This window comes from Podarcis erhardii (genome assembly GCF_964252035.2).
Source record: "Podarcis erhardii genome assembly, chromosome: 3".
NCBI classification, from domain to species: Eukaryota; Metazoa; Chordata; class Lepidosauria; order Squamata; family Lacertidae; genus Podarcis; species Podarcis erhardii.
This window is the reverse complement of record NC_138507.1, coordinates 60,965,711-60,991,028: the sequence shown is the minus strand read 5'-3', so window position 1 is coordinate 60,991,028 and position 25,318 is coordinate 60,965,711. Positions and strand designations below refer to the sequence as shown.

Sequence of the window (25,318 nt, the reverse complement as noted above, 5' to 3'; positions counted from 1 at the left end):
TGGCTACCCTGCTGAGTCAGTATAGGAAAAGAGTGAGACCCCCATTCTAGTTAATGGTCTGTGTCTCTCATTTCATTTCAAAGTAATGAGAACTCTGCGAGCTGGACAGCTCTCCCCTAATGTGCTGTTGGAAGGACTTTGCTGAAGCGCTGCTAGCCATTTCAGATCACTGATGCATCACTTGTGGTATGTAGTTAGAAGAAGCAGAAAAAGTGAAAGACATTCTGTGATAGGTTTTATAGGTATGGCTGTTACAAGTGTGTACCTGGACATATAAGGTGACACAGTAGATACTATAATAAGAGGCACTCTTCCAGTTAGTCAAAATACAAATGCTGTTACTTGCTTAAGTTTACTTACTACGATGGCTGTCAATAACAGACACGCTATCTGCTTAATCTATGGATTTTGCAGAGCCTTCCTATACCTCAATTATGCAGGGGGCAGGCAGATAAACCACCACAATATTGGTGCATAATCCAGTATATCCTTTAACAGGGGTGGGGAACTTTAAGATCAGGGTCTGAAAATAGTTATCCATGCATGCCTCTTTATTTCATCCTTGGTTCAATATTATTTACTTTATTTAAGACATTTAATTAACAGGCATAAAATTATTCGCATTTCAAGTAGTGGACATGAAACTATCCACAGAAAAGGGGACAATGAAACCATCCAATTTTTATCCATAGATGTGGAAGAACTTTTTTCTAACAAGCGAGCATTGACACTGACCCTTTAATACTGAAAACATGGGGAACTCCATCAAGGAGCCAATCAAGGGGGCTTGATCTCACCACTCATCAGCTGCTGATGAGCATGGCTTGTGAGTAATGACCATGTGGGTGAAATTGCAACCCCTGCTGGGCCAAATCTAGCCTCTGAGCCAGAGGTTCCCAATCCTTGCACTACACAAACTTCGGATATAAAGCCTTCTGAGTAGCGGAAGCTTAATGGTCTCGCATTGGATCTCGTGGTTGAAACAACTAATTAAATTTATCAGTTGTGGCAAAATAAGAGCTAACATCTTCAGCACTTAGCAAGACTAATTTTAATCAGAGAGCCTTTATGTAACTGGCTCTTAGGTATTTACCATGGGAGTCACAGGGGAAGAGTCTAAAGGTGATAATTGAAAGGGATTCTGTGGAAAGATATTACATTATTCCCCAGCGTTTGAGATCTGTTAGACAAACTGTCTCTTTTGAACTGCCATGGAAGTGGGGATTTGGCAATATGTCTTGATTAATACATGCAAGGTTTTGTTTTTTTGTCAATATAGATATTTCTGTTTTCTAAACATTTTTAATCAAAGTACTATTGTTCAATCTTTTTTCATAGATTTAAAGTAATAAATCAAAATAAATATTGGGAGCAAGTGAATACAGTACGAGATGTCGTTTCATCACGCATATAATGTAGAAGGCTTCTGGGTAAATTTTAGAGGCCAGAAAAAGAAAATTAGTCTTGCAAACATAAGGGGAGGAATTCAGCTAATGAGTCCTGTTAGCAGAAGCCTTCTGCAATGGGGCTTTTCCTTCCCTCCTCCCCCTTTATACCCCCTCCCCAAATTGCCTCCAGTATGAGTTAACAGAACTCCCGGAACAGAGAGCGGGATCCTTCTGTCTGGCAAGCCCAAATGCTTGCTTTGACAGAACAAAAGCCTTAGTGCAACATTGAATTCCTCTGAAAGAGCTTAGCTTTCTTTCACAATTTAGATAATTTTTGGCTCCACCAGTGGTAATTCTGAAGCTACTGGTGGTAACCTTTGCATATAGCTCTTAGCAAAATAAATAGGTAAAAATCCAACTCCTAAATCCTTTTACATAGAAATAAACATAATGTTTTCAGGATCATGGTATACAGTGCTCTGTAAGAATCTGTGGATCAGCTGGCTGTTGACTGCCTGGTGGTGATCAGCCAATCTGTGCAATCTGCACCAGATTATGGATCAATTGGGTATCCGTCTACACCAGTGCAATAACTAGGGCATTCAAATTCCAGTGTAAGGTTGTTGTGTCACTGTATTCTGCACAAGCTCTTGAACAATGCCAGCATAGGTTCTACCCACCCACATCTCATTTCCTGCAGTACACACACCAAGCTCTCTTCCTGCTTCCTGCTATGTGCCATAGCAGTAACAATAACCACTAGTTATTGTTGATATGAATCAATGTCACAGAGTAACTGTGTTTGGCTTTCTCCCTGTCTAGTACTTGTGATCATGTACAATGCAAGCATCATCTTGTAGCAGTTCAAGAGTTGTTATTCATCCCAAACCATTCTGATAGTCAAGGCTATAGCCAATAGTTATGCTATTACGCTTTCATGCTGTTTTGCTAAAGCTTTATGCTGATTCTGTGTGCCTTTATGCTGTAGGTACAGACAGTGCTGGGTACAGTACTGTAATTATAATTGTAGTGTATTTGTTTATTTCATTGATTTTTGTAGAAATGATGCAAAGAAATAGAATAAAGAGCACACTACAAAGTTGCACTGTCAAACTCAAGGGGACTTACTTCTGGGTACACATGCACAGGGTTGGACTATAATTTACAGTAGTGACTTTTCATTGGTGTTGTTTACTGCCCCACAGTAGTTACAACTATAGGTTGGGGGAACTAGTTTTGATCAGCAGTCACAATTGAGCACCAGCCACTTTAGATTATATAGTTGAACGTGAACTTTTCGTTCTTATAGCGGAACTATTTTGATTTGGCTAGAATCCCTAAGTCCAGAGGCAAGGATAAGCTAGCAGGAGCAATTCAAGATGAGATTACAGATGTTTCCAAAGGAGCTTTGTAGCAATTGTGTATTATCTCATTCTAATGTACAAATTCTAAAAATTCTATTTCTGTTATTGTCTCTGGATTTGGGAGCATTACTGCTTGCTGAGGTCTCCAGGAGAGAACAGGCGATAAACTTCAAGAATTAAAAAGAAAGAAGCCCAGCTTTTGTCCTCACCAACTTTGGCGAGGAAAGTAGAATAAACGGAAGAGTGAATTTGGCTGCATTTGCACAGCATACCAAGCCAAGCTATGGTTTAGTATGAATGCGCAAATGTGCTGACTTTCAAGGAGGAGATTGGAGCCATTTTGCTCCTCCATGGGTTTTTTAAGACAACATAGCATAGCAGCTAAACCAAGGTTTGCCTTAATGCCTCATCCACCCATACATTGTTTGTGAACCGTTCCACTGCCTTTTACATGCACACACAATCTAGACTGCCTGAGCAGGGAGGAAGGCAGTAGCCAAAAAGGTGAGCTCAGGGAAGAAGAGGCAGCCAAAAGAGTAGGGTAAAAGAGGAGATGCAGTCCAATAGCATGTGCTTTGCATGCAAAAGATGGAAGGTTCAATTCTTGGTAACTACAGATAAGGCTGGGAAAGACTGTTAAGTATAATTGTTTAATTGGCACTGAAATGGAGAGTGCCTGTATATATTGCTGAAAAGGCTTAACAGGGAAACTCCACTGGAGTATACTTAGAACTCTCTGAGCTCCTTGATGGGTTGATAATAAACTGTTGTTCTCTAGTAGCTAACACGTGAGTGATTAACCTTCACATGAGAGCTATTAAATTGCAAATTTGCCATCTTGGAAAGGTGGTGGCCGAGTCTTTTGTTCTCAGGCTCTGTGGGAGTAAAGATGTGCTCCAGGCAAAATGGAGGCTGTAAGGTGAGAAACCTTTACTTGCAGGTCTGTTTGGAATAACCTTTTATTTCTAAGAAGGTGAACCTGTGCTGGACTTGTACACAGTATTGTATGGAATTATTTGGATGTATCTTTGATGTTTTTGTTCCGTTTTGAAGAAAGTTCTGCAAGTAAAGTTTTCAACAATCTAATGGGTCTGGACAGTGTTTCATTTCAAAAGGAGTCAGTTTTAATGCATCCGGTTGCTTCAAGCTGCACAATATGAATATCTGCAATAAGGACTGGTGCTTAAACACTGAAAATCTGCTGCCCCTCAGCATCAATGGTAGTAATATAGATGGACTAATGGTTTGACAGGCTGTGTGGGTTACTGATTATGTGTCTGCACTTTCAGTTTTATACCTCCAAACCCTATTTCATTGTTTTCCATCCGCAGTAATGGATGGTGCTGGCTGGGACATATTTGTACCATGTGTTGTCCCTACCCCTCAGTTGGACATCCCAGTCCACCATAAATTCTGGAAACCTGAGGTCTGCTGTATTTTTCCAGAAGTGTAAGTGCACAGTGAACCACCAAGGCCTGCCAGTTTCAGTTTATTGCCAGTTTTATTGAGAGAGCAAGAGGACGGGGGATGCTGAAGTTAATGGCAGTGGGGCAAATAATGCAGAAAAGCAATGTTACGTGCTACTGACCCAACCAGGCAGTACAGTTGCACCAGTCAGTTCACACTGTAAAGGGCTGCAATGCAACTGTAGTAAATGTTTTCAGCATTTTTGGAGAAGGAGAGGAGGATGGCAGAAACACAGCAATTAAACTGCTCAGAAGGAACATAATGGGGAAACAAGAGCTAGAGTGGAGGTCATCTGTTAAAACTGCTCTGGCTAAACCATCAGAAAATAAAAGAAGGAACTTATTTTTATCATGCAGCACATTGCCTCTATAATCCCCACAATGTGTTCTCTAAATAGAACACGTTTCAAGAAAGAAAGAAAAAACCCATCTGGTTAATATGCTTGTCCAATATTCTACAGACATTGAATATATAAAGCTGGGCGGTCTGGTGAGCCAGTGTCTGAATATGTCATTAGTGCAAACTTGCTTTAAGTGCTTGGGGGTGCTTAGCTCAAACGTCTATATGCAATCCCATTCTTATGTAATGCATAGACGTTCTGCTGACATATGATACCAGTTTACCCAAGCTCACCCTCCCCGCCTGTCTCTGCGCTGATCAAATGATTCTCACAGTCTCAACACTTCTGTTCATGTGTTCCAAGCAATCTTCCATGGGAACAACAGCTTTTTACAGTAAGCCCCGAGTATATGTGTTAATAATCAGGCTGGCTACATCCATCTGGACATGCTGTAAGTCACAGCTGGCAAAGCAAAATTCACAGCGTGCGTGCTCCATCTTGCTTTTGCATTGACGTGTCCCAACATCTACGGTGTTTTTCATAAGCAGTTCACTGCTTCCTGCTGGAATAGTCATGAATCCATTATTGGAGCTACTGCAGGAGTGGGAACATGAAATGGAACGCATTTACATTCTGTTCTTATAATGTACAGGAACTAAATATTGAACAATTTATTGATTATTCTTTCTTTTGCCACAACTTGTACAGCGGTGAGTGTTGATTGTCTGTCTGTCCATCAACCGTCCCCTCTTGAACTGCTTTGCAGAGATATATATGGGGGATGGAAAGCATGGAGAGAGGTGAAAACAATAGGATGCATTTGGCAAACCTGCAACCTGCCATGTGAGAGAGATACATCCATCTCAAAACCAACTTTTCCTAGGAATTTAATGGAAAATAGCAAAGTTTTTCCTTTCCTTATGGAGCCAGCTAGGAATACCTTAGTAGCACCAGTAGTTTTTATGCTAAGGCTGTGTGCATACCAAATATTTAAAGCAGATTATTTCCCCTCAAGAATCCTGGGAATTGTAGTTTGATAAGCATGCTGGAAATTTCACTTCTCTGGGGGGTAAACTATAGCCCCAGGATTTTGCTGGGGAAGTAATGTGCTTAAAATTTTAAATGTACATTGTGTGCACAGACTAACACCCACACTCATCTCATAGTGAGGCTGCAATCCTAAACACATAGGTCTACACAATGAGTAAAGCTGCAGTCCTAACGCCATCTAACTAGGAGTAAGCCCCGCTGAATTCAGTAGGATTTACTTCTGAGTAGACATGGTTAGGACTGTGCTGTAAACGTCATTGAGCACAGTGAGAAAACATGCATAAGACTGGACTGCCAGTTGAAGCAGGAGAGCGCACATTGTTCAAAGAACTAAAAACTCAGAGAAAAGCAGAGGTTTGTGAGACACCAAGCATTGTAGTAAGGGTAGGGGTAGTCTCACATGGGCTCTCCATGGTCTTTTAAAAAGTGTGTCACATAAGTACACCTGTGTGGTACTAGAGAGGATGATTTTTGAATTTTTATGTCTATATAACACTTTCCAAAATGGTAAAGGCAAGTGTGGTGTTTGATTTATTATGGGGTTTTTTTAAAAAAAACAACAACAACAACTTATATTCCACCCTTTCTCTGCATTTTCATCATGCAGGGTGGCTTACAATAACTTTAAAAGAGATGACAAAACCTTTCCAAACGCTTCAGGTTACGAGCTCCGCTAACCCGGAAGTAGCTGCTCCTGATTCCGAACTTTGCCCCAGGATGTGAACAGAAATCGCATGCCAGAGGCCCCATTAGTGAAGGCGCGCCTCAGGATAAGAATGGTTTCAGCTTAAGAACGGACCTCCAGAATGAATTAAGTCCATAACCAGACGTACCACTGTATTATGCTTTAGGATTGGGTGACAATCTTGCATTTTACTTTTCGGTGCACCTGTTGAAAAATTAGGAAATCCAGGTAAGGTCAGGGAACTCCTCTTTCATATTTCTATATTTCTCAACATATTTGCTTATTTTCTTTGGTGCCGCCTCTAGACCTTCATGTGACAAATGGCTTGCCAGGGGAGAAGGCATGTCATTCCAGCTTCAGAGAACATACCGTATGCATATCTCAGCAGGCTAACTCCAGTCTGGCACAACCACCCTCCGTTTTCTGATGACTGTAGGGATTCCTCATGCAGGTGTTGGTAGCTGGGTCCTAAGGAGGTCATTTCCCCCATCATGCTGTGCTAGTCTCACTTGGCTTGCAGCTATGTCAGGTATTCCAGATATCTGCTTGTCTTTGGTGCTGAAAGAAATGTGAGACAACAAGGGTACATGTAATTCTGCCCTCTCATTTTCTTGGTAGACATGACTATTTGTAAATCACAGAAAATGCCGAGAATATTCCACAGACTGAGACTGTTTTTAGACCAAGCAAAACACAGCTGATGTTTTTGTTTTGTTTTTTAAAAAGAAAAATGTAAATTTTGATGAATGGTTTTGATAGCCAAATTTAAAACTTGAATACCATATATATATATATATATATATATATATATATATATATATATATATATCACAAGTCAGATGGTATAAATCATCCAGCTGTTGATTGACATCAAAAGCTTTTGAAGACAAGAAATAATTTGTTGGTTCTATGTTCATAAAATTAAGGTTCCAGTAGGTCTCTTAAGTATCCAGACTACCACATTAGGAGACCGCTGTTAGATTGAAATAAGGAACTTGTCTCCGATTATTGCTTCCAGCTATGTAGCAGTTGTGTCCCCCATTGTCATAAGAAGTCTTTACTTAATATAGTTCAGTGATTATCCAACATAAAAGGAGTGTTACACAGTACTCCTCTTTAGAACTTACATCTGTATGGTATTAATAAACAAACTGATCAGTCTGTGAGACTGCACCATTATAAGCAGATCCTTTTTAAGCCTTGGAGATTAAAAAATATATTGGAAACAAATGAACAAAAAAAGAACAGTGCTACATGATTGCATTTATCTTCTATTATTTATGCATCATGCCACTCAAACTGAACTAATGCTGAAACAAAATAAAGAAAACACTTCTAAGATTACACTAATTTTATGCATATGAAATTGTCAGATGTCAACGAAGGCATTAGCAAACTTTCCACGTGCATGTCAAATCAAGCTGGACAAAATCTGAACTAAAGGACTGTGAAATGCCTTCTTATGAAACTCACATCTTTGAAATTCAAAACCTGCAAAACTCAAAATGTGTTTCTTTTTGGCAGGGAACATTATGGTTGCGGAAGTTAAAGAGACTGAATAAACCAAGGGCACCAAGACTGTATAGTAAGGTGATGTGTAACTGGAGGTAAGCAGGAAGGAATGAGCTGCAGGCTGGCTGCCTCATGCTATGAAACCTTTTATGGGCTTTCCCCCCTCAATTCAGAGCTTTTGTGAAAATGTGTTTCTCTTTTTTAAAATAAAATTAAATGGCAGCACTTGCAATGAGTTGGTTGTAGAAGCTCTTGTGAATGGACTTTTCCTTGGTACACCCTGAAACTCTTAAGCTGTGTACACACACCGTACATTTAAAGCACACACACACACACAGAAAAGAATCCTGGGAACTATAGTTTACCCCTCACAGAGCTACAATTCCTGGTGACCTTAACCATAGCTCCTATGATTCTTAGGGAGGGAAAGGAATGTGCTTTAGATGTATGGTGTGAACACAGCCTTACTTGGATACAGCAATGACACCTCCACAATCATGAGGGGTAGAAATATTTTAATGCACAAAGATTCATACCAGAGTTTTCCCCAGTACCATATCTGCATTCATGGAATCTCAGATGACAAATTGCCTCTTTACAACGCCCTTCTTGTTTTCCATGGATTTTGAACTCCACCCACCCAGGATAATGACTGTGTTATTGTTTACACTGACACGATAAAAACCAGAGAGGAGTAAAGTCCCGAATAGTTCTTGAGTTCTTTTTCCTTGCTTTCAGCTTACTTCTGCATCATGCAAGCACATCGGAAAGAAAATCCAAGGATGAGGTGATCTTGGAATAAAAGCCAGTGTTACCCCAAATGTTTTCCAAAGAGTCAAAGCCACTTATAGAGAAGTAATTATAACTGGAAAAACAATATTGGAATGCTAAACCCTACTCCCTTTTCGCTAATTCCCATTCCAAATTGTACCCCTATTCCCAAATGCCTTTTCTGCCCACAATAATCAAATGCATGCTTCCCTTGTACAGTGGTATCTCGGGTTACAAGCACCTCGGGTTACAAACACTTCAGGTTACAGACTCCGCTAACCCAGAAGTAGTACCTCGGGTTAAGAACTTTACCTCAGGATGAGAACAGAAATTGTGCGGCGGCGTGGTGGCGGGAGGCCCCATTAGCAAAAGTGGTACCTCAGCTTAAGAACGGTTTCAGCTTAAGAACGGACCTCCAGAATGAATTAAGTTCGTAACCAGAGGTACTACTGTAGTTTCTTCTCCTGTCCTCCTACTCTTCCCTGGCAACAGAGCAATGTTGTAACTGTCCTTCAGGAAAGTCTACTTTGTAAGCCAGCCAGTTGTAAAAATCGAGAAGGGCATGGCTTCAGTTAAGCAGAGACTAGGCTGTGGGTGCTGTTTATTGAGCGTTCATTCTGATTTGTTTGTGGCAGAGGGTGGTGAGTAGATGACCTTGCATCAAACCTAAGTATTACCCCACACTTTCCTTTCTCCCGTCACTTTCTGTATCACAAAATGTCTGATATTTTGGGGAAGTGGGGTTTGTAGTACAAGAGCTCCTGATCAATGATAATTTCACCACCTGAATATGCTGGCGTGTGACTGAATCTCACCTGAAGATAGGGACAGTCTGGAAATACCCTTTCTGGGCAGAGTTCTACCAGTCAAATTCTCTTACCCTGCCTAAAGGCCTCTGTTCTCTGCAGTGGCTGGAGTTTGTTTTCCATACGATGTGGTTCAATTCCTCCTGAGCCTGCTGTCAGTTTTCATATAGTACAATGGCAGTGAATCATCTGCAGTGTGTTTGAAATGCAAATTCTAACCTGGCATTGCTGTGACTTGCTCAGTGAATCACCCTGTCTTATAATTACCCAATGCAAATTTGAATGCAGGGCAATGAGTTCTTCTCTTGGGACCAAGGCAGCAGTTCAATCAGGGATGCACAGATGTAAATGAGGTCTAAATTTAGTTAAAGGTCCCAGGGGTAGCCCTTGTGCTGCTTCCGCTGGTTTTATACCCTGCATCGTTCCACTTCTTTGTGCTTAATTATATACATATATACGTATATACACATACACACACACACACATTCTGCCTTTTGGGAGCCAATTTGCCTTAAAAAAAAATTACATGTAAAAATGACAACGATTTCAAAGCAACCATTATTTTTAAAAGAGCATCGGCCCGGCCCACCTACTTCTGCTTCCAGCCCCACCCACCACTGGCATGTGGTCCTCAAAAATGGCACAGAACATAGGTGACCCTTGAGATGACAAGGGGTCCCCACTCCTGACATGGCAGGTTATCTTCCAATACATGAGTAAAGTTCACCCGCAAAAGAAATCCATAGCAAAAAATATACCAAATGAAAACATACCCACTGGGTGAAAACCAACAAAATACAATACTCTATGTACTTAAGTGTCCCTTTGACACCTAAATCATGGGCAGTGGTCACATCAAAATGCTCTTGACATTTTCATGAGCGGTGATCTGTTTTCTCTTGAATTTCAGGAAACGTTTATCCTTGCATTTCAGAGAGATAAAAACAAGGTTCCTGTTCACTTGGACTTCACATTAAACTTAGTGCTTTCTCTCATGATCCCAAAGAACCTCAGAGGTGTTCTGGATGCCTTTTGCAAAGTAATAATCAATGCACTTCACACACCTCTCTAATCAGAATGAAGGAATCATCCTCTCGAAAGGTTCCTCCAGGGTACTTGTATGATGAAGACATGTCTGCATGCAGACATATATCCATACCACTACTTTATTTTTAGATTGTGTTTATAGTGGAAGGTTCAAAAACCTAGAGGCTGAGGGCTTGAAAAAAGCACCGTATGTCCAAGCTATCATGTGCAAGGTCCACAGAGGTTGAAATATGAGCATCAGGATCAATCAAATGCACACAGGTGAACTAGATAGCATTAGGGAATGATCGCAGTATGACAATGCATCCTGTTATAATAGATGCTTTACTTTCTGCTGATAGCAAAACGCAAAACATATTTAGGCTGGAGTCTGCTTTGCTACTTTATTTCTTCCAATTGGGCAGCTTCAAATACTTCCGTAACGTTCAGTGCTTGTCAGATGGAAATGTGGCAAGGCTTGTTTTCTATTATGTGAAAGAGCATCTTCATAATGGACCACAGAAGAAGCACTAGACATGTTCATAAATCAAAGCTAGTCTTGTTCACAGGGGTCCTGGAGCTCTGCATTTGAAATGTAAGGGACAGAGGACTGAGAGTTTACTACTCATAAATCGTAGAGCAGCAGATGGTATAGCTGTGGGCTAGATATGTTAATTCAGAAGCAGGGATTTTAACTGTTCCACATTCATTTTATTCATTGTGGCTCACCATGCCTGGTTTAATACCAGAGCCACAAAGAATTGTAGGATTGCAAAGGTATAGAGTTCATCTACGCCTCAGATGGCCAAAGTTTGCATTCTGAGGAATTGCTCCATTTCCAAAGTGGTGGTCTGAAGACTAGAAGTCAATTTTCCCCTTTAAGGTTTGGCTTAGTCTACACTATAGTTGCACTAAAAAGGTAAAAAGAAGTGTGCATGCACACGAAAGCTCATACCTAGAACTAACTCAGTTGGTCTTTAAGGTGCTACTGGAAGGAATTTTTTTATTTTGTTTTAAAAAGGTAAAGGTAAAGGACCCCTGACAGTTAAGTCCAGTCACAAACGACTCTGGGGTTGCAGCACACATCTCGCTTTACAGGCCAAGGGAGCTGACATTTGTCTGCAGACAGTTTTTCTGGGTCATGTGGCCAGCATGACTAAGCCACTTCTGGCAAAACCAGAGCAGTGCACGGAAACGCCATTTACCTTCCTGCCGGAATGGTACCTATTTATCTACTTGCACTTTGATGTGTTTTCGAACTGCTAGGTTGGCAGGAGCAGGGAATGAGCAATGGGAGCTTACCCCATTGTGGGGATTCGAACCGCCGACCTTCCTATCGGCAAGCCCAAGGCTCAGTGGTTTACACCACAATGCTGCAATAAAGGCTTACTGGATAAGAGAACTGCGAATTTGAGCAATGTGAGCTCATCTTCCAAGAGAGAGTCAGAAGAACAAATGCACTCCCCCAAAAATCCTCTCAAGAGGCAGGTTGGTAGTGTGCTTACCAGTGTGAGCACAAGGTAACAATTTAACATGAAATGTTCGTGCTGACTATGTCTCATTGCTGAGGCATTCTTATAGACCAGTTGACCATCCATATAATTGCTAGAGAACAATTCCTATGAGACGAGCACCTTTACTAAAACATCCCTAATGGAGTAATCAATATAAACCATGGAGGAATCAGTGGACTGGAAGAAATCATTGTGTTCTCCTCAGTGCCCTAAGGCATGACTCTCCAAATGCAGAGGTAGTAATCTCTGAATGCCAGATGGTGAGAAGAAGAATGGACTATTGCTTTCATGTGGTGCTGATTTGCTTCCAAGAGGCAACTGGTTGGCCACTATTTGATACAGAACGTTGGACTGGTTCAGGGGTGGCCATGCTGCTTACCAGACGTTGTTGGACACCAGCTACCATCAGCACCAGCCAATATGGCAAATGGTCAGGGAAGATGGGAGTTGTAGGCCAGCAACATCTGGAAATGCTTGATTTTGTTTATTTGTAGTTGTTGCAAAATGCTGGAAGAATTCCAAATATCTATCAAAAGAAGCATGGTGTAAGGAAGTATGAAAATTGACAGTATTGGCAGCAATAATTACCTACTAAGTATAAAAAGTGATGGTCTTTATGCCTTGATTATTTCAGCTTGCATTATACAGTCACCCCTTACAGTTCCATATCTTAAATATGACCCTGCAATTGGCTCAATGAGGAAGCTCAGTCAAGCCTTGGAGACTAGTGGAGCAGAAATGCCTTAAGCAACAGACAACCTATCGATTCCCTCATGCATCTTTATAATGATTGTCTGTCATAAGTTATCAATATAATGAGCCCCTAAATGCCTTTCCTTTGACTTTACTGTCACAGGTCACCAAGGGTTACAGATGACCTTTCACAAAGGAGATGTCACAAAAGATTGGTAAATTGCTGCTTGCAAGGCTTCTTGTTTCCCCTAAAAAGATTTAGATTTTTCACTATTCCAGTCTGAATATGCAGGTCAGGAAAATGAGCTGTCCCCTTTTAGGGAAATATAAAGAAACAACTTCAATTTACACTGTACCCCTGGATTCTGATCAGTGTCGGATCCTAATTGAAAGGACCCTCTTGAGCCTTTGGAAGCAGAATGGCAGGAAGGAGCTGTCCGACCCCAGGTCTATAATGAAGTAAAAATCCATGCCTAATAATAATAATAATAATAATAATAATTTATTTATACCCCACCCTTCCCGGTTCAAAAACTGGGCTCAGGGCAGCTAACAACAAATTTAAAACACTTTAAAACACTTACTTATAAAAGCAGCATAAAATACAGTATAACAATATGAATAACAATAAAATTCAAAATTCAAAAATCAATTAGATAATCCCCAGGGCTAGCTGGCTGAATTGGTCCTACTTGGGCCAGCGAGGAGGCCAGGGGAGAATTAGCTGTGGGGTCTCAGAGCGGGTGATCTTCATAAAAGGGGAGGGGGAGGGAAGAAAAGGGGAAAGGAAGGGAAAAGATCAGGCTGAATTCAAATTAAAGGCCAGGCGGAATAGCTCTGTCTTACAGGCCTGACGGAAGGAGGTTAAATCCTGAATACATGACATTTCCCTTCCTGTTCTATTAAGTTAGCTCACTAATTAAAATATGGTACCTTCCTTTTCAGCATGTGTAAGTCAATTCCCAAACATCACTTAAAATACAGCAACAATCAAAATCTACTTGGAGAGCAACAGATCAGAAGAATAATAGCAGCACCAACAGTCAGCACAATTGAAACCCAGTTGAGACAATAAAACTGTGCCGGAGTTTTCTCAGAAGAGAAAGGAATTGTTCACTTAAAATAAAAAGACTTCAGAGGCCCTAAAAGCACGAGCACACAACTGTGCTGTTCATAATTTCCACCTACCAGATACACCACTATATTTGAAAGGGAAGGCATTATTACAGCTATTATAGATCTCATTTTGTATAACCTGAGAGGTGAATAAATTGCGCAACCCTGGAAGCCTTTTCTGTAAATGACAAAAGCATGTAGCGGTGCCCCTTTTCGGCCCAGTGTTGCCAGCTGCATCATGCACGTGCTGTCATCCATTTTGTATACTAACCCTGCCTATTTCTACTGGAAACAGGGAATGAATGTGTCCGAAGACACCTGGAGCGTCTTTTACAGACAAATAGCCATAGATATTGCTTCATTGCTCAATGAATATTTATCAATATTACAGTTATTTATATCCCACTTTGGAGGATACAAATCCTTCCATGGCAGCTTAAAAGTAACATTAAAATACTCGCTGGTGCTACTGCTGTGCTGTTGTTTTATTTAAAAAACCCCACAATAAATATCAACATATAAAAAGACTTGATGGTGGGTAGAGTGGCCATGTGACCTACTTTACAGAGGATAGTCCTCTGTTCCATGGGCTACCTGGTCCAAAGAGAAAGAATCATAAGAAAGGTGAGCAGCGGCCTTGAAGTTGCCTATCAGCAGTTAATTCCTAGGCAGCAAACTGAGAAGGCACACAAGCCACCGAGCTAGAGTCTTCCCCACAATGGTGAGATGTATTTCTACATTTTGATGCCAATTTGTGTCCTCTTTTTTGGTGGTGCCGCAGAACATTGGAGGCATAAGAGCTTGTTGTGGGTGGGGGGCAGGGAGAGGGAGCAGATAGTCCAGCTAGTGCTGTGCCTGAAATAATGGTAGGACAGTAGTACCTCTGGTTATGTACTTAATTCGTTCCGGAGGTCCGTTCTTAACCTGAAACTGTTCTTAACCCGAAGCACCACTTTAGCTAACGGGGCCTCCAGCTGCCACTGTGCCGACGGAGCACAATTTCTGTTCTCATCCTGAAGCAAAGTTCTTAACCCGAGGTATTGTTTCTGGGTTAGCGGAGTCTGTAATCTGAAGTGTATGTAACCTGAAGCATATGTAAGCCGAGGTACCACTGTAGTAGTAGTAGTAGTAGTAGCAGTAGTAGTAGTAGCAGTAGTAGTAGTAGTAGTAGTAATAATACCCCACCCATCTGGTTGGGCCACCCCAGCCACTTTAGGTGGCTTATAACACATATAAAAACATAATAAAATGTCAGACATTAAAAACTTCCCAATACAGGGCTGCCTTCTAAAGATGTCTTCAAAAAAAATTGTAGTTCTTTATCTCCTTCGCATCTGATGGGAGGGCATTCCACAGGGTGGGCGCCACTGCCGAGAAGGCCCTCTGCCTTGTTCCCTATAACTTCTCTTTTCAGTGTGGGAACTGCCAGAAGACCCTTAGAGGTGGACCTCAGTGTCCCTGCCTCCATCACTCTTCTTGGGCCCAGGACAGTTTTATTAGATGGCCCTGTGTGAGAGGAAGCAGGCGCTAAGGTCTTCTGTCACTAGGATCCTTCCTGTTATTGGAACAAAATGGCTATCTACCTAGTAGAGAGCTTTGCACTAATGAGAGCTATCTATGAATAAGCGCAGGTGGAAATATTGTAGGAAGAAGGTTATTGCCATGGTAACTACTTAAAACTACTTGAAATGCCCATGCATTATCTCATGCATGAAAGTGAGTTGTCTGGGGGCACAGCAAATGACATTTTAATAAGCACCAGTATAAGTGTGTCCACTGAGTATAATATAGTTTTCAGATCTGGCTTGTATTGCATTGCAATACAGGATGTATTAACAGATCAAACAGGATTTCCCAATTGTAACTTCTAGTTGGCCAGATCTGAAACTTCGAGATCAGCAACCTATTCCTACTTTTACACTAATACTCTGCAGACAGATGTAGTGGACCATCAACTCATTATCTGTGACCCAGATGTTAAAAATAAAAATAAAAATAAAGAGGAACATTACTTTTGTGGAAACCAACTGATATTTTTCCAAGAGACAATAATACAATTTTTTAAAGGCCCACAAACCTTGCAATAAAAGATTTGGATAGCCTAAGGTATTTTCTCTCTTATTTATGATATATATTCCTCTCCCAAATCAACTCCTTTCAACTTTCACCAGACAACACCTCAAGCTGTTGTCCGATGAAATGTCAACAGTTCATACTATTGCCAAATTAGAGGTCTTATAGCATTTTCATTACAATCAAACTGTGTATAAATGTTGTGAAATGAATGAACAAACAAACAAACAAACAAACAAATGTTTTCTTGCAAACAGGGAATGCATGCAAGGAACATTTCGCGTCTGAGATATTATGATAGTTGTATTTTCAGAAGAGGAAGAAAACAACAAGAAAATTATGTTTATTCTGTGCTCTAATGTTCCATATTCTGGTGATTGGCTATCTGAAGAAAGTGCTGTGTAGGCAAGATTGATGGCAGACAGATCAATGGTGTCCCTGTGCAGTTCCCTGTGATTTTCTTCTGATTCTCCTGCATCCTACATACCTCTTCATTTCCTCAGTTTTGCTCCCCGTGTGGAACCTGTCCACCTTTTGCTGACATCACTACTTTAGGCTTCACTTTCCTTGTCCTGCTTCCAGTCTATCTAAACTTTGAGTGGCTTTTGCACACTCAGACATACATTATTACACCCCTAGCTCCAGTCTGCCCATTTGAGGAAGCCCTGTGTTTATCTGATCTCATTCCAAAAATGCTGCACTGGGAGAAAGCAATCTTAGACCTCTTTTTTCACCTCAGATCTCACACTCTAAAGCCTTAAATTATATTCCTTGCCATTGTGGGGACCATCCCATTTCACAGAAGCTGCTTTCACCTTGCTTAACTCTTCCAGGAAAGGTAGCATTTTAAAATGACTCACTGTGACTAAAGACAAACAATAATTTGAAAGAAAGATGAAAGTAGTTTGAGTGAGACATCTCTCCCCCCTCTCAAATTCCTTTTGTCCCACAACCTGTTTGCCAGAGGTGAAACTGTGCACAGCCCCAACAGTGAGTCTCTTTTAACTTTTCAGTTTTTTGAAAAGCTATTGTCATTCTCCAGACTTACACATTTCAAGATTCAGAACCAGTCCACACGGACTCATTTCTGTGAAAGTGAAAGACAGCCAATGGTGGCAGAGAGACTTCAATAAAAGAACATTGGCTTGAAAGGGAAAACAATGGAAAAGTGCATGGCCCAGAAATGCAAATTTTAAAGCTATCGAAATTTGATGTATCCCATGGCATTTCACAAGGATTTGGCAAATGTGGAGAAAGCATTTAAAACATCAAATGTCTATTTATCTTTTGCTCTTCTGCCTTCATCTGTTGTACATGAGAGCATTTCCACTCTCAGTTTTATACTGTGGGAGTCACACAGTACAAACACCAGTTCTGCAAAGGTTTGCAAAGGCTCTGTGGGGAAACATTTGGTAATTAAAATGGAAAGATATACAGCACCAAAGATGTGCACAGTATGAATACACAGCAGAAGCCTCTGATAGGAAAGTCATTTTTTTTCTGCTGGAACAATTATGCCACAATCAAAGCTTTGCTACAAATGAAACTGCAATTCCCTAATTGCAAATCTGAAACAATTAGTGACTTTCACTTTACTGCAGGAAAAATGGACTTCAGCATAAACGCTAAGGCAGGAAAACGGAGCAGCTCATTGAGAACGAAATAACATTGCCAAGTCTCACATAGCCATTTCACACACACACCCCAAGAAATGTGACCTGAGCCATTCAGATTAGAGAAGCTGGTTGTCAGCCAGGAATATAGCTCAGTTCTTATAGGTGGACATCTTCCATTGTTGTGTATAGCGGGGGTGCGGGGGTGGGAACTCTGGACTATGTGCAGGGCTGTTTCTTCCTTAGCCAATACTGGGAACCTCACATGTACAAAGCGCTTGGGAAGACAATCTATTAAACGTAGTCCATTTCTCCTTTTGGAACTCAACAATTTATGCTTGCCAAGCCAAATTTTCAGCAAAGGATGCCCAAGGTTTGCACATAAGCCATCACCAGTGAATGAAGCATTGCCAGCATCATCTCATCTCACCTTGTCTTTCAAAGCAGGCACTACAGGCATTTGTTCTCTTCAACAGACTCTTCAAGTGCTATTGCCTGATAGGAGGGAAGTTTGCATGGTCTCCCACCCCAGGTCATCCTTCGCATGCGAGTGAAACATCTTTATGCTGGAATTTGAAAGGACCCCCCAGTAAAGCAAAGGCAACAATGTTGTTTTCCAGCCCTTCATATCACAGATAGTTCTTAAGAGCTGTGTGGTCGATGATAATAAAGGGTCAAACGGTTTCCTCTGGGTAGGCAAATCCTCTCAATATGCATAAAAGATAATTTACTATGAACATACAGTATTCCCATAAACTATGTGATCTAGCCATATTTTACTGCGCCTGTGCATCGTGGGTGGGAAACATTGCGTGTGAATAAATCTGGGATTTATTCAATGCATTTGCCTCCATCTGGAATCACTATTCCATTTGTATTATGTTCCAGAAGATGCCAGCTAGCTGATCACCATCACTTACTCAATTGTATTCACACCTCTTCAATTGTGAATCTTTGTTACCAGTCTGTGTTATTGTTGCAATTTTGCTTCTCTTCCTCTGAGACAAATGTTTCTTAAAGCATTTTTACCCACTTTGGAATAATTTATGAGTAGTTTCCTCCCCCCCCCAAAAAAAAAATTCCTTGCATGTTCTTATTTAAATGATAATTGGAGAATGCTTGCAATGCTGATGACACTGAAAAACCATTTTTTAAAAAACCAATAAATTTTTAATCTGTGCGAGTATGCCTCTAATTTGGGGAAAACCCAAACTATCTCCCACATGGATATTTACTGAAGTTCCAGTTACTGATGTGAATTTTTTGTGAAAATTCATTTATGAGTGTCACAGTTCCCATAGATAAAGTCTCACCATTGGGTTTACAAACCCAGAACTAATTTATTATTCTTTCATCTCTCTCTTGCCCTCCTCATAGACTGACCCCTTTCTGTCTTCACAACCTCCCATTCCTCAGTCTGTAAGCTTTTTCTGGTGTGTATTATTTTCTCTATCCATATTTGTTCCCACTTCTCTAGCAGTGCCCTGGGACATTTCTCCAATACTCTTTTGCCCCACCTTTTATGCAGCACAAAGTTATAGGTATAGAAATACTGACACCATACTTAAATAAAATTGTTCCTAATATATTTTTGAATCGTTGTTCATTTGTTGTTCAGTTGACAAGTTCTGAGTCACTTTGGACACAATTTTGTGGGGAAATGGCATAGAAGTTAGCACATGATGAAGAAGATGTCTAAAGGAGGGCATCAACCAAGATGATGAAAATCATGGAAACCAAGTCTCATAAAAGGATTGGCTGAAAGAGCTAAGTATGTTTACCATGGAGAAGAGAAGATTAAGGAGAGGCATGATAGTAGTCTTGAAATACCTGGATGGCTGTAACGTAGATGATGGTATTGTTCTCTGTTGCTCCAGAGAGCAGAGTTAGACCCAGTGGGTGGCAACGGCAGGAAAGCAAATTTTAGCTAAACATGAGAAACTTCCTAACAGTGGGGCCTTTTTGACAGTGGAGCAGAATGCACTGGAAAGTGGTAGGTTCTCCTCTCTTGGATGTGTTTCAGCAAAGGGTAGACAAGCATCTGTTAGAGATGCTCTAGCTGAATCTTGTACTGTAGACCCAGTATTCAGCAAGGGCTTAGGTACATTCAAAGCACATACTTTCCCTCAAAGAAATGGGCACGGTAGTTCAGCCCCCACAGGGTTATGGTTCCCACCAACCCTTAACAAACAGGGGAAATGTGCTTCAAATGTCCTTTAAGGGAACAGTGTATACTCTCACAACTCCATAATTCTATAGAGGTACTGTCATCTGTTCTTCATCTGTTTGAGGGTTAAGCTCCGGCTCTGAAAACAGATGCTGAGGTTAAGCCCTGGAGAGCACAGCCATAAATTAAGCCTGGAGATATATTTGTCCCTCTCAGCATGAGATGTTCAACAATGTTAGATCACTCCCCCCCAGCATCCCCGACCCTGCTACCTGTAGCCAAACTATAAATGGATTTGGTTTGATTTCCTAGGTCTCATGTGGAAGACAATTAGCATCTAGATCAGTAACTATTATCCTGCAATAACAATAAAATGCTGCCTTATAATGCCTTGCTTCCTATCTCCTCAGTTACAGCCACCTGTTCTTGGGGGGGGGCGGGTTATACCCACCTGTGATTTGTTATCCACAATGAAAATCTCATTGATGCTCAACTGCGCAACACAGACTGATGGTGTACTCACAGTAGTAAACAAATGCAGTTGAACTGTAGGAGGCTGAACTGGGAGAGAACTCATTTAACATCAGAATTGATAGCCTGCAATCTGTATAAGGTAGGATCTAGTAATCTAATAGAACTGCTGTTCAATGAAGTTCCTTGTGTAAATGGATCTCAGAAACAAAAAGAAAAAGACTTCAGGAGAGTGGGGTGTTGGGTGGGGGAGATTAATAAACTTTCTGAATAAATATCCGCTCCTGCTTTTACGTTTATCAGTCTAGATAGAGCAAAGAAATGTAATTAGCAGCCTGAGATAATAATGACCTTTCATTACCTTGCCTCTCTAAGCAAGGCCATAGAGGATGTATTCAGACATAATTAGAACAGCACAACCCCCTGAGTTCCAGAGAAGCTTAATCTAGTCTTCCCAGGATGCACTTGGCATTCTGCGCTTCAACATAAAATCCACATTTGGTGCCCATATAGAAGCGAAACTCATGCAATTGGTACAGCAGCTACAGATCGTGGGGGTGGCTCGATTCAAATCATTTATCCCAAGGGCAGCATTTGAGCAGATGGTAAGAAATAGTATGGCAACCAGAATGGTGGCAACCTCCACTGTCAGAGCCAAATTGCTGGGGATGTCATGCAGGGAGAGTGTTGTCGCTCTCTGAAACTGCTTGTGGGCTTCCTGTAGGTGGCTGGCTGGCTGGCTACTGTGAGAACAGGATGCTCGACTACATGGGCCTTTGGACCGAACATGCAGAACTTTTCTTATGTTTTTCATTGATATAATGCAAACTAAAATAAAGGGGGTTATAGGTTCAAAGGGTGCAAAAAGGATAGGCACACAGGAGCTGGACTTAGTGCTGGCTCCAGGCTTGGAGGAAACTTTAGGCAATATGGCCACTCCTCCTCCTTGCTGATGTCACCTCTGCTCCTTTGCTTGTCCTCTCCCTTTGTACTTTATCCACACAGCCAGGAGAAGGCAAGCAGAGGTTATTCCCCCTCCTTCTTGCTCCTCTCACTGTTCACTTGCTTAGAGGACGTGCACAGCGACAGCAATGAGGAGGAACTGCGAGGCTGAAGAGCACCAGCAGTTGACAGCAGGCCTCCTGCTGGGGTGAGAGCAAAGGAAGCTTCCAGAGATGCCAGCCTCTGTTGCTAGCCATGGCCAGACTTCCTAGCTCCTTGCAGTCCCCTTGTAGCTTCTGGGAATCCAACAAGTTGCTTACAGCATGAAAGTCTCTTCTCCCACATATTGCATGATGCAGACCTGATTTCTACTAAAACTGGGACAGTTGAAGAATCGGACATCTTCAGGTGTGGAGAGATAGGATCAATGACAATCCTCACAGCTCCCTACATCATCTTGCCATGTTGTGCAAGGGCTTTGTCCTTTCCCCCTTTCGTAAGTAAGGAACAAAGCTCTGCTGAAGCTCTTGCACAACATGGTAAGGTGATCTCTGACCCCACTTCACACAGCAGGAAGGCTGCAGTCAAAGGAGCCCAATGTCGCTTCCGTTTGCTGCCCCCCCCCCTTCAGACATAAAGAAGCAGATGCTGGCAATCACAGTGAGGTGACTCTTGGCATTCATTGGTATCTTCCTGAGTTTGGGGGTGGAGAGCATGCACAAACATTATCTGAGATTGTTGGCCTTCCTGTATAAATGGCAACATGCAGCAAGTCTCAACGTTTACTGCAATGTACACATCTGCTCAATGTTCAGCGTGGGTGAATGAGTGGGTGCGTCAATGCAGATCGCTACATTGCACACACGCTGCACAATTTTAAATCAAGATGAAGCTCTAGAGAGAAGCCCTAGATCCCCTCTGGGCAAAGTTCATGTTTCATCATCACTACAGAAACAGGAAAAACCAGAGTCCTGAGGCTGCTCCACAACAACCCAGATTTTGCACATGGCAGCCCTTTCCTCTGCTAACCCCTCCAGACACAAAGCGGCCTCCAAGGCTTACAACTCTGGAAATTCCCTCCTGTTCCCCTTCCTCTTTGCTGAGAGTGCTGGAGGAGTTGTCATTTCAAAATGGCACCACACCTCTGTTTACTTCTGCCTGCCAACTTGATATGTTAAGTGACGCTTTCCAGAAATTTGTCAACATTGAAAGGGATGGGTGTTAAGAAGACATGCTTGCAAAATCACGGGAACGGCAGGGAACACCAGCAGGGAATGGCACAGTTTAATGGTCATGCTTCTAAGCTCTTTCATGCAAGCACGCGTGTGCACTCACACACACTGCAATGAAGACCCCAAAACAATATTATGGGTATATTATGTTTCATAAGGCAATCACAAAAGGGGGTATGTGCAAGCATGGGGACTGGCTTGCCACCCCAGTCCTGACACAGTGCCATCCAAGTACCTATCATAGCTATCCAGCCATAAAGGCCAGCTGAGGGCAATGAGTTTTCAGCCTCCATTGACTCTAGTTGCTGTTCAATAAAGTCTTCCCCATCCCACAACCTCTTGAGCTGGCTGGCAAAAAAAAAGAGGTGTGTGTGTGGGGGGGTGAGCATGCCTTCACCCTGCAGGTGACTTGAGGTGCTCACCAAACTTAGCCAGTGGAGGCTGGTCCACCAGGGTGAATGCCACCCGCTCTTGCCCACTTTATTATTTACAAGCAGCCCAAGTGGTGGAACCACCCATCAACTTCCTCCTTGCTAGTGTCAGTATTGCTCTCATATAACTTAGTAGGCAAGAGGATTGGGATGAAACTTTTGTCTGTCATTGGCTCTGGCTCCAGATGCACTCCCTGTCAATCTCTCTGCCTTCTGCCCTGCAAGACCCAATGGGCACCAGGCACCACTGGTAATGTCCTTTGCCAAGAACGCTTAGGTGCTGTTGTAAGAATATTCTTACTGCTCCTCCACTGTAGAATTTCCAGGTGGGCAGAATGAGAGAGTGAATGGGGGAGGCTTTGGTGGAGACTTATGGACATTTTCTGATGATCTGCTTAGATATGTACAGGTTGAGCAGGTATGAGGAAAGCACATGTGTCAGCAGTCCTAGTTCCAATGCAGCATCCGCTATCCTGGAAACCAAAACCAGCTTGCCAGCTAAACTGCATCTCTAAATTCTTCTGCTTTCAACTTCTTTGCATACATCACCATCAAAAACGGTTCTCATGCCTTTTTCTAACCTACTACATACTACAGAATGTGAAAAACTGTGTTCACCCACAATTTCTCAACTCTTTAATATTTAGGAGTCCTAATGATTGACCGTTCACAGACATTACAATTCCCCCTTTTGTACTTGTTTTGTTTTTTCTTATGAAAATCAGGTTCCCCGCTTGCACAGGTTGGAGCACTTTCTGCTAAGCCACTACTGGATACAATTTCTATATTTATTAAATTCAAAATAGGCCCAGCAGGATATAAATTGCTCCCCCTATACACATTGCAACAAAAACTTCCCTATAGTGTGCAAACTACACTGGGAGGGAGGAGAACTTATTTTCAGATATTTATATATAAATTATTACCCTCTCTATATATGTGCATTTGTATCCTACGTTTCTTCCAAGGAGATCAAGTTGACTTAGTTTCTCCTCCTGCTGCCAGTTTTAGGTAGGTTGGACTGAGAAATGGTGACCATGATGTCTCCTTGGCAGAAGCCCTATTCAAGCATTTTCCGTAGGTGTAATGCTCTCTCCCCACTCCCCATGTAGTTCCAATTTCATGAAGGGAAAAGAGCAGGGGTTAGCCCACCCCTCTGTGGCGTCACCATCAAGGGCTTTACTGCGCTCTACGTTGGGGACTGAACTTCTCCAATGAAACACAAGAGTTTATAAAGTTGTCTTATGCCAAGTCAGAAAGTGGCTTTCCAAGATTTCAGGCAGGAGACGTTTCTCGACTACCTGGAGATGTTGGGGATTGAACCATGGACCTTCTGAACACAAAGTGAGTGCTCTGCCACTGAGCTACAGCCCTTCCTCACTGAACTATGGTCTTCCTTACTTGAGTCTGTCTCAGCTCCCCACATGATTTAGAACTCTGAAGCATTAGGAGGAGCATCTGAATAGGACAATTGGGTGATTTCACATGTATCTCTTGTTTGTTTTTTAAACAAAATTTAGTGAAGCTTGTGTTGATGAAGTGATAAAACCAGGTTTGGTTGGGTTTCAGAAATGGGGGGGGGGGGGAGAAAAGACTGTGATATCAAAGCAAGAGGAAGCAGGGCAACAGCCATGGTGAGAGGCATGAACAAGGGGCATGATCAATAGGGTGTTAAATGAGGTATTAATTTTCTCAGGAACAGAGTGTGAAGTGAAAATTTATACTCCAGGCATGGGTCAATAGCAATTTGTCTAGTCAACTGTCAAAAGCAACAATTGCCTGCAGAAGACCAAACAAGGAAGATTGTGCAAAGAGGAAGAGGACTGGGTTTTTCTTCGTTTCCAAATAGTTCATGTCCTACATATAATTGACCTGTATGTTCAGGCAAGCTGCCAAAAATTATTTGTGGACTTTGGTGGGCTTATTTGCAAGGTCAACATTAGGACAGGTCATGCAACAAAGAACAAAGCTACACTTACCATTCACTTTATTTCAACGTGAAAATCACTTGAATCACTGTGCTGGTCTGGATATACCCTATTCAATGTGATGTGTGGAATTTTCCTAACCTTTCTGGTGATGCTTTCCCTCCAAGTCACTTCAGAATAGGTGTCTTCCAGTGGTGACATAGCTGGCCTGGCTGGCTAATAAAGTGTGGTAGTGTGTAGCAAAATATAGAAATAAAAAGTAAGAATAAGTTTAACAGGCTTTTGTTGAAGAGGGGGATTGTTGTGGCATGTAGAGCAGATACTCATAAAATAGTAAGAAATGATACTACCACATCCATGAAGTATCACTAAAGATATGTGGTATACAATTAATATGCTAATAGGAGAAGTGAATCTGTTCAGGAAACAAGCAGAAGGAGTAAAGAAATTCTTCTAGAGAGGTACAGAATTATGTTAAACTACAGGGGGGGAATAACTGCAAGTGGCAGATCAAAGCTTTGTCTGACTCAGAACCAGTGGCGTAGCGTGGGTTGTCAGCACCCGGGGCAAGGCAAGTAATTTGCGCCCCCTAACCCATGGATTTGCGCCCCCTAACCCATGGATTTGCGCCCCCTAACCCTAACCCCCAGATGTTGCGCCCGGTGCGGCCGGCCCCCCCTGCACCCCCCACGCTACGCCACTGCTCAGAACACATTAGAGATCTCAAAA

At 41.9% G+C, this 25,318-nt stretch overlaps 1 long non-coding RNA gene across 1 annotated transcript; it reads right to left on the bottom strand.

Annotated features, from left to right (window-relative positions):
- Window positions 1–4,289: 4,289 nt before the first annotated feature.
- LOC309338655 lies at window positions 4,290–9,596 on the bottom strand. Its single transcript, XR_014154999.1, has 3 exons — window positions 9,458–9,596; window positions 6,664–6,852; window positions 4,290–5,153 (listed from the first exon to the last, which is right to left on the bottom strand). It is a non-coding gene; the product is annotated as an uncharacterized lncRNA (long non-coding RNA).
- Between the last annotated feature and the right edge of the window lie 15,722 nt (window positions 9,597–25,318).